The following is a 10,531-nucleotide window of genomic DNA, read 5'->3' as shown; positions in this document are numbered from 1 at the left end:
CTTGATCTTCTTTAAGATGATTATTTTGAATGTTTGTCAGAACATTCATAGATCTCCTTTTCTTCGTGGTCACCTAAGGAATCTTTATTAGATTTCTTTGCTGCTGCCATATTTGTTTATTCTCCAAGATCGTTGTGGTCTTTCATGGGTGTCCATGCCTTTGAAGGCGCAGCCAGTCACCTCTGCAGTTCTTATGAACTGGATTCAGCAGGCCATTCTTCTATCCACTCCCATAGGCTAATGGTATTATTGCCTCTATGACTGTGGTCATGCAGGGTCTGTGTCCCATCATGTAACTACATCTGTGTCTTTTCTGTTGAGTCCATGGCTGGTAGGCCTGTAACCAGGAGCTCAGGTGGGAGTTGTTCATGTCTTCTCGCATGGACATGACTGCCTCCAGGAGCTGTGTCATTAGGGCTGGCTCTGGAAGAAGAGCTTGTTTCAGGGCCCACAGTCTGGTCTGCACACAGCTGGCCTATTACCAGGTGTGGGGAGGAATATGGTTTCCAGGGGGTCACAGTTCAGCTCCTCAGGTGGACAGGATTTGCCCCTGACTGCACAGAAGATGGGCTGGACTGAGACAAAGGGCTGCTTTAGGTTCCACAGCCAGTACAGAGTTCTGAAGTTCTGCCTCTTGGGTTGGAGGGCATGTCTTCAGATGGTTCCATGGCAGGCAGAGGTGCTCACAGCCACTCTGCACAGGGCTGTTTCAAGATCTACAGTCAGACAGAAATTGTTAGTGGTGTCTCCAAAGATACTGATAGGAATGTCTCTCATCTGGTCCCTGGATAGGCAGTGCTGCTCCTGGACTGTGGCTGAGAGGGACTAGAACTAGGTCACACACTGCTTCAGGGTCCACAGCCAGAACTGCTTCATCAGGTCTGCTACTTGGGTGCCTTAGCAGATGGTGCAGATGTCAAGAGGAAATCCCCAATTTCTGTAGCCATTTTCACAGGGAAAGTGTTGTTCTTGGGTCTGTAGCCAGGACCACAGTTGGTGACCTGCCCCCTGAGCACTTTCCTGCCTTCTCAAACCATTCTTCCCTCAGTCTTATGTTCTACAAGACTTTTGCAGTCTCCTACCTGGACCCCCAAGCTCCCACAAATGCACTTTTGTCTGAGGACTGCTGTCACATTGATGTTGCTCAGTGGCGATAGGAGTGGAGGACCTACTTGCTGATATCTCTCTCCTGCTAAGTAAGTTTTGAAATTTTGATGTAGTCTAAACTTTTTATGTTATATTTAGAAATTTTTGCATCCTGTCTGAGAAGACTTTGTATAGTTCATGGACAAGATGCTATTTTAGGATCCAGGCTGAGGTGATGCCCCACATGGCCCTTTGAGCTGCGTACCTGCCAGGCCCAGCCACTAGATACAGGCCTCTCCGCTGCTGCTGCCACTGCTGTTCCTGGCTGCCTCCCCCACCCACCTGCCACTGGCCTCCACCCTCCACCTCCAGCCAGTAGTATTGGCCTACATGCTCTAAGGTCCCTACAAATTGCTGCCTCAGTTCCCAGAGGTGGGAGGCAGGCTGTGGTACCTATGCTTCTACAGCCCCGCGAGGCTTCAGGTACCAGCCATCCAGTTGCACACTGCTTTCCTGTAGCTGATGAGGTGCACCACATGTGATCCTTGGTGCATATCTGCTCACACACACTTTTCATGATACTCAGTGCGTCCTGCCATGACTACCTGCTAAAAGATGTGGAAGGTAGCATTTGCCACTGCCTGTGCCTGCAGCTGCTATTGCTGTATAAGGAGCTTGCACTACTGATCTGGTGTCTTCTTCCTCTTGCCCCACCAGAGCCGTCTGGCATGCAGGAGATTGTGGTGGTGATGATGGTGTGGGTGGCTCCCTGTGTGTCATGCTCATGGTCTAATGCCTGCACGTGGACCACATCACCAATAGCCTCATGCACTAGGCCTCAGGTGCCCTGGCCTTCTGAAGCAGTCCTGAGGTTGAATAGCAGCCTGCATCCTGGGACTCTGTCAACTAACACACAGGAGACCCTAGGCCCACTCTCCATGCCTCTTCCTTCTCCTTCCTTAGGACCTCCACACAGTGCCTGATGCAAATGTATGTGGCACCAGCCAGGCCACGCCAGAGCCTTGGAGTCATCACTGGGAGTCTCTCTCAGCCTAGGATCCCCCTCTAGACTGGCCCTTGGTCCTGGGCAGGGATACCAGCTGCATTCAGAGCTCTTCCCACTCTCCAGAAGCCTTAATAGAGGACTTCAGGACACAGAGCTCCTTCTAGCAAGAGCCATTGTCACTGCCAAGTCATCACCCTGCACATCCAGCCTGTGTTAAGTTTGAAAAACAAGGCTGTCATCATCACTTGGTCACTGTGTGTTTTGTCAGGCTCGAGGGCCTCTTGGAGCCTGTCCTCTTCTTTCTCCGCCCAGTGGGCTCAGGTTAGGTAGCTGGGAAGAAGGGATCTGGCCTGAAAGGGCAGTGATAGATCCAGAGAGCAGAATAGATGCCAGTGTGGCCCAGCTGGACCTTCTACTGTGGTCTGGATCCAAAGCCTGAACCAAAGCATGACAGACAGCAGCAGAACTCTACCCCCTCCTTGTGTTGAGAGCCAGGGCCCCATTTGCCAGTGATGCTGCCACCCACACACCCACTGTGGACTGCAGACTGGCCTTGTCCTTCTCTGGGCAGACCTAAGCTCCTGACCAAGGTTGCTCCCTGTGCCTACCACCTGATGATGCCAGGTGCTGGGAAGGATGAGGCATGCTGGCTCCTCATGAGCTCCTGATTGTGAACATACTGGCACCTCTGGAGGGACTGTAGCTAACCCCTCTCACCCTCACCCCTGTGGCCAACAGCAAGCCCAGGCCCTGACTGCTGCCCTGCCATGGCCCACTCTCTCTGTGCTCTGCTGGCCCTGGCATGATGCTGGTCAGGTGTGAATCTGGTGCCAGTGACTAAATGTCCATAGGTCTTAGACTAAAAGAATGTTATTTTATAGTTTTCCTAAAACCATTATAGTTTTAGCTTTTATATTTATGACTATGATTCAAATCAAATTAAGTTCATTATTTCTATAGCTTCAGCCTATGATCCATTAAATGAAAAACAAAGAGTATTTCAACAGAAAAATTTTTTGATAAAAAAATGGAGGAAGGAGCTTTTTAAATTTTATTTTTTATGTTTTTTATTGTTCAAGTATAGTTGTCTCCATTTTTCCCACCACCACTCCCCTTACCCCAGCCATCTCCACCTCCCACCCTCGATCCTGCCCCCCTTTGGTTTTGTCCATGTGTCCATGTTCCTGAAAATCCTTCCCCTTTCTCCCCCCATTACCCCCTCCCACCTCTCCTCTGGTTACTGTAAGTTTGTTCTTAATTTCATTGTCTCTGGTTATATTTTGCTTGCTTGTTTATTTTGTTGATTAGCTTCCATTTATAGGTGAGATCACATGGTATTTGTCTTTTACCACCTGGCTTATTTCACTTAGCATAATGCTCTCCTGTTCCATCCATGGTGACGCAAAGGGTAGGAGCTCCTACTTTCTTTCTGCTGCATAGTATTCCATCATGTAAGTGTGCCATAGTTTTTTGATCCATTCATAGCAATATTTTATTGGATATATTCCCCAGGCAAGGGAAGCAAAAGAAAAACAAATGGGACCACATCAAGCTAAAATGTTTTTGCACAGCAAAAGAAAATATCAACAAAATAAAAAAACAATCCACAGAGTGGACGAACACATTCAATGATAATTCAATAAGGAGTTAATATCCAAAATTTATAAAGAATTTATAAAACTCAACATCAAAAAGAATTTTTTAATCCAATATTAAAAATGGGCAAAGGATCTGAATAGAGACACTTCTCTAAAGAGGAAATACAGATGACTAACAGACATATGTAAAATGCTCAACATCACTAATAATCAGAGAAATGCAAGTTAAAACCACCTCATGCCTATCAGAATGGCTTTCACCAATAAATCAACAAGCAGGTGCTGGTGAGGATGGTAGAGAAAGTGGAACCCTTTTATTTTGTTGGTGGGAATGCAGATTGGTGCAACCACTGTGGAAAGCAGTGTGGAGACACCTCAAAAAATTAAAAATGGATCTGCCTTTTGACCCAGTGATCCCACTGTTGGGAATATATTTGAAGGAACCTGAAACACTAATTCAAAAGAACATAAGCACCCCTATGTTCACTGCAGCATTATTTACAATTGCCAAGATATGGAAGCAGCCCAAATATCCATCAGTACATGAGTGCATAAAACAACTATGGGATATTTACACAATGGAATACTATTCTGCCATAAAAAGGAAGAAAATTTTACCCTTTGTGACAGTATGGATTGACTGGGAGAACATTATGCTAACTAAAATAAGCCAACAGAGAAGGACAAACACCATACGATTTCACTCATATGCTAATAGGCAAAATAGAGACAGACTCAGAGAGAGCAGCATGACAGCTAAAGGGGATTTGGGGTGTGGAGGGATTGAACAAAAAGAAAGAGGACTCATGAACATGGACAACAGTGTAATAACCATGGTATGGGGAGGGGAGTATAAGGGGACTGAAGTAATAATTTGTTTTTAAACAAATAAATCATGGTTTATTTTTCAATTACAGTTGACATACAATATTATGTTAGTTTCAGTTGTACTAGTGATTAGTTTCAGTGATTAGATATTATATAACTTACCTAGTCTTCTGCTGCTAGCGCTCTCATCCTGGCTTCAAAGCCTAGATACTTGCTAGGGACCTGTGGTCTCTGAAGTGTCCAGGATGCATGCACCCACCAGGTTGGCAGGCCAAACCCTCCACTGCATGATACTCTCTGCCTGCTGAGCCTCATGCCTGAGCCCACAGGTACACAGATGGCTACCTGGATAGCTCCTCTGCTCATTCACGTGATCTATATCTCACCATATTTCAATGCAAAGCAAAAGTTCGAAGATAAAAATTAATGTACAAATGCACAATTCGCATGTCCATGAAGTTGGCCCCTCCCACCCGTCCCACATGCTTTCTTCTGAAGCTCTAGAAGAAAGTCCTGACATCATAACCCACTGGACCGCACATTCATAACCAAGTGTGGCCCCACATTCTTCACCTGGAACCACTCAGGACTTGGTCTAAGTGGATGAGGAGCAGGTGGAAACCTCTCCTATCACTGCCCTCCACAATATACAGCACCTGATTTTTGGCTCCAACTCTGCTGTGTACTCAGTTCAGGGATTTCATGCCGAGCAAGCGAAAATATGTGCCCACAACAAGGAGGCAGTAACACACAATATGTTTTATTTGGGGAGCACTTTGACAGGTTTGTATGCAGGGGGAATCCCACCCAGCATGAGGCCCTTCCAGAGACAACAGGAGGGGGTCCCTATCCAGAAGGGGAAAGGGCAGGTAGTTCTAGGGGGAGAATGGACACAGTTGGGGACCTTAAGTGTCTAGTGATTCTTCTCAGCAGCATGGTGAGGGGGCTCTGGGTCAGAGAAGCCAAAGGGCTACAGTGGGTTGAGCTTGTTCATACCCCCACCCCACCCCAGGGTCTGTCTTCTCCATGGCGAGAAGATGGTGGTGCACATATCACATATGCAAAGCAGGCAGACTTTAAATGGCTAAAATGTGCTTAACTCAGCTCTAATTTAAACAGTTGCATGTGTGAAAACTGGAGCTGGGTCAGGTAGTTTTTGAACAAGTGGTCCAGCCTGCAGTGTAGTAAAAAACACAGGGACAAATAATCTGGGCATCTTTGGTTCATTTATATAAAACCATGCTCACATATACTCTCATGAAGTCAATCTTTCTCCAAGGAAGAGCCAAGAATCTGTTGTCCTTGTCACTGGTTTAGCCTTCCTTGGGTCAATCAAGGCCATCAGCCTAATATTTGGAAAAGAAATGCAAGCAATGGGAGTCAGGAAAAGATTCTAAAAGCTGACTAGCGTCCTGCTCATTTTCCTCCAACCAATGCCTGAGGTCCCTTGGGAAAAACGAGCACTCAGGCACCCCCAGCCCTGCTCCCCGTCCCTAGCTTCCTCACACACACGCATTCAGGGTCGGATCTCTGGCCCTGAGCCCTTGTCATGAGCAGTGATCAACTGTCTGGCTCTCAAACTGTCTCAGAACACAGAATATTCCAAACCAACTGTCACATGACAGCTGCCAAGAACCAGCAGTTATTTTAACTGACCGGCCCTGGAAGAGCAGTAAATGCAACCAAGTGGAAAAGGGGCCAGCTGGGCAGGCGCTTTGCTGAGTTAACATGTTAAGTCTGTAAGGTCCTGACACATGGCTGATTCAAGATTTTAGCTCTACTGTCTGCTCAGCCTTGACTGAGACATGATGAGCCTGGCAATGGCTGCACTTGCACTTTTTTTTAAAGATTTTATTTCTTTTTAGGGAGCGGAGGGATGGGAGGGAAAAAGAGAGGAAGAGGAACATTGATTGGTTGCTGGTTGCCTCTCATATGTGCCCTGACCAGACAGAACCCACAACTCAGGCATGTGCCCTGACCAGGTATCTAACCCGAGAACTCTTCACTTTGTGGGATGATGCCCAACCAGCAGAACCACACCTGTCAGGGCACTTGCACTTGGCTTTTAAATGAATCTTTCAATCTGTGGTTGTAGCAATATACTGATTGCTACATGATTTTCCACATGTAAATGAAAAGAATATGGCTTTGCCTTTTCAGTTTTCTGTTACATGTGAAGTAGCATTAAAGAACTACAACTATTAGTTCTGAATCAACTGAAAGATGTAATTTCCACAGTAGCTTCATTTGAGTGATTTGTAGGGTGCACCTGGTTATTTGGCAGGATGTAGTTTTTTCAAAACCACTGTCAGTATATTTGACTGCTCCTACCTGGAGTACTTTGACCCAGCAGGACAGATTGCATCATTGCTAACTCTCTCCAAACTCTCCATAGAGAGAGACAGCAAGAAGAGCATTATTAGAGAGAAGGGCTCACCCCTACTTCTGGCACCAGTGAGGCTGTGCTGGATGCCACTAGATGACCTTGTTCTTTTATCTGGATTCATAACACTTTCCTAGAGACCCACTGGCCGTGGTGTTATATATGTGACCACATTTTGTTTCATCACACCCTCGTGCCTATTTCAGAACCCAGAATACGGTGGCTATATAAGAAAAAAACACAACTCCCCTTTTGTTTTTTAAAGGTTTTATTTATTTATCTTTAGAGAGGAAGGGAAGGAGAGAAGGAGAGAAACATCAGTGTGTGGTTGCCTCTCGTAAGTCCCCTGCCGGGAACTGGTCTCCAACCCAGGCATGTGCCCTGACTGGGAATCGAACTGCGATCGTGTGGTTCGCAGGCCCGTGCTCAATCCACTGAGCTATGCCAACCAGGGCACAACTCCATTTTTAAAATTCAGCCAGTGAGTGATTCAAAAATGCATACAAGTATCACTAATGCTTGATTGCATCTGCAGTTGTAGGGGGAAGAAAACCCCACCAAAATGGTCAGATCAAGCCATGTGATTTTACACAGCCATGTATTTGCACATGCATGACCAGCCACATAGGCACGTGTATGCATGGGAACAGAGCTGCACACAGTGCTCACCACTTTGAGGGAGATACTCCTGAGGGAAGACACTTAGTTGTTTATTCTTTTTATTTTAAAATAAGCTTTTAGTACAGCTCATGTATGTAAAATACTGCCCACTGTAAAAGATCTAGAAAACTAGAGCTTCAAGTCTTGTTTTTAAAAAACCATTAAGTGAAAAACCAAGTAGAGTACAAAATTGTAACAAGGGCCATGGTTGTTCCATGGCATCTGCATTCCAAGTCCTTCATGCAGAGCAGCAGCCTCCTCAGCTGCTGAAACACAGGCATGTCCAGCCTGTGGGGTGAGGAGCTTCATCTGGGTCCCACCATCATTTGGGTATCCTTGAACTGGAACAGACCAAGAACCATCTGGCATGAAGAATTAAGTTGAAATATCCCCATCCCCAAACTTTATATAGCTCCAACCTTCAATTTCTGGGTTTTAGTTCTTTCCAAGAATTGTGTTGTGTTCTTATAAATCGACTGGTAAACACTGTCCATGGTAGGGCCTTAGAGCTTGGTCTAAAGATGGTAACATCTGCAGCATTCTCAAGTACTGTGGTCTCTCATTTCACAGTGTGCTGCACAACAGCCATTTAGCTGACATTCTCTCACCATCCCTGCTGATCTACTGCCCCTCATGGAGATCTCACTGGTCAGTCACTTGAAATATTCTGGAAGATCAGCATATTCATTTCCATAAGGGACAAAGAAAATCCCTTTGTCTCCCATGTCTGTTCAAAGCTTCTTGAACTCATCTACATCTCCTCTCTGAACAAGCATGAAATGTTCTAAGTCACTTTTATGCTTGACAGTCTCTGGAAACAGGGCTTGGAAAATGATGTCATCTGCAGTCCAGCCACAGCCCAGAAAAGAAGTGATTTCTTTTCTGAGTTTCTGAATCCCTCTCATAACTCGAGTGTTCCTAAGCACATCTGATGCCCAGCTGGATGAAGAGCATGCCATAAAGGTTGGTGTAGATGCCATGGATGTGTAACATATTCAGTTTCTGCTTCTCTCAAGCCCACTCTAGGGCCTTTTTTTCCATCAGTAAGGTCAAGGGACTCAAGATGTTTTCCCTGATCTGCTGTACACAGTTCCAGGAGACTGTTGAAATTTGTGGATACTACCAGGGCTCCATTTTCCATCTGGTGGAGAACTGACTGAAATAGCTGTTTTTCAGAGTCTTCCATCTTTGACTCCTTGTCATGGAATACTGCATACAAATGATCTTTGAAAAACATGGTTTGAACATTACTAGTATGAGGAGAGAGTTTTTGAATAAGGCCAGGGACACCATAAATAAAATTCTTATCTTTATGTATACATTTCTGAAATGTTTTGCTCTCTTCACCTTTTAGAAGAGCAAAATCAATGACAGCATCCAGTCAGGCCTGAATTAACCCCTTCCAGGATCCCAGGGCTGGAAACTGAGGGGCAACCACAGCACTAATGCATGATACAATCACCAGCACAAGTGCCCCTGCCTTCAGTTTTTAAGCTTGGAAGCAGCATCTTGGGCTTTTTGGTGGGGGGGCGGTGTACATCAATGAAGAATCAAAGAATCTTGTTTATATCAGATGCCTGGCTCCTTGAAGAAGACATCCAGATTCTGTCGGAAGCATCTAATGCTTAATTCCATTCTTGTCTCCTCCAGGTACTAGTTTTCCTGGTTTCCTGCCCATCCTTCTAGTGAAAGCTCTTCCTCCTCTGTCCATTCTATGTCTGCTCCAACCACCACCACTCTAATTCTATTCTCAATTCCTCTAGCAGTCACTATTTTACTATAATAAACTCTTATTATCTTTGTAATAATCACCTTTAAAACTAAAAACTAAATGATTGTCTTTACTCCATAAATAAGTGATGCAGGGAAAACTTAATGTTTTTAGAATTATAAAAGTAATGCACCTTATAAAAAATAAAACCACCACCTAAGGGAGAACGGATTTGCAAGTCTCGCCTTCAGAGGTGACCATTGTGAGTGCTGTGGTGGGTCTCTCTCAGACTCTGCTTCTCATTGTCTTTTCCCATCTCTGTCATTAATTGATACATATGCATGTCTGCCTATTGAAATCACATGTATGTGGCATAACAGGTGAGATTCTTAGGCCTAATCACCCAGGTAACCTCCCCTTTCCAGCACAGGGCTGCACTGCCCTCTGTCATTGTTTCAGGCTTAAGTCAGGTAGGGGAAGTAAGGCAGCCAAGAGATTAGGAGACATCTTGCAGACAGAATGAGGACTCAGTCTATGTCAAAGCCAAGGGGCGAGGGTCCATCACCCCCTTTTTCTATAGCTCCCCAAGGCCTTCCCTGAGGGCCCCTTCATGACCATGCCTGTCTTAGGTTGTCCATCTCTTGAGGACTCTTACCCTTCATTGTCTTGGGGCCAAGCAGGATAAAGTAAAGGGGGCAGAGGCAGCACTCCTGCCAGACAGATAAGCTTTGTCCTCTTAGTGGCTTATGGTCCCAAGGTTTTTTTACTCAGCCTTAGCCATGGGGGTTTACAGCTTCTGAAACCAGGTGGGGAAGTTCCCAACACTCAGGGAAGCTGCTCTTGTTTTGGACAAAGTGCTAGTGTATGTAAAGGTGGTTGGCAAGCATGGATTGAGCTGCCAGGCCATCTTACGGGGTAGAAGACAACAAGGAGAGGAACAGGAAAGAAAGAAAGCAGAGTCTGTATAGTTTTCTCTTACATACAAGGAATTTAAAAATTACAGAGGCTTCTACAGCTCAGGTTACACACTTACTAACTAAAAGGGCTTTCATCTTTATGTATAATCTTTAATTCATTTGGAATTTCCCTTTAAAATAACAAGATCAAATACTAGATCGAATAAAAACAAAAACCAAGTTAATCAGTTCCTTCTTGAATATGTGAACAGCCAGAGAAAGGCAAATAATTGTGGTAAGATTCCATTTTTAGGAAACATCCAGAATAGGTAAAGGAACACAGACAGGAAGCAGATTAGAGGT

At 45.2% G+C, this 10,531-nt stretch overlaps 1 pseudogene; it reads right to left on the bottom strand.

Moving 5' to 3' along the window:
- Nucleotides 1–8,103: 8,103 nt before the first annotated feature.
- On the bottom strand, nt 8,104–9,159 carry LOC119053678 (protein FAM118B-like; annotated as a pseudogene).
- Nucleotides 9,160–10,531: the final 1,372 nt, after the last annotated feature.

The sequence above is a fragment of the Artibeus jamaicensis genome, unplaced genomic scaffold (assembly GCF_021234435.1).
Source record: "Artibeus jamaicensis isolate MK-2021 breed Jamaican fruit bat unplaced genomic scaffold, CSHL_Jam_final contig_585, whole genome shotgun sequence".
Taxonomy (NCBI): Eukaryota; Metazoa; Chordata; class Mammalia; order Chiroptera; family Phyllostomidae; genus Artibeus; species Artibeus jamaicensis.
This window is presented reverse-complemented; position numbering and strand designations above follow the sequence as displayed.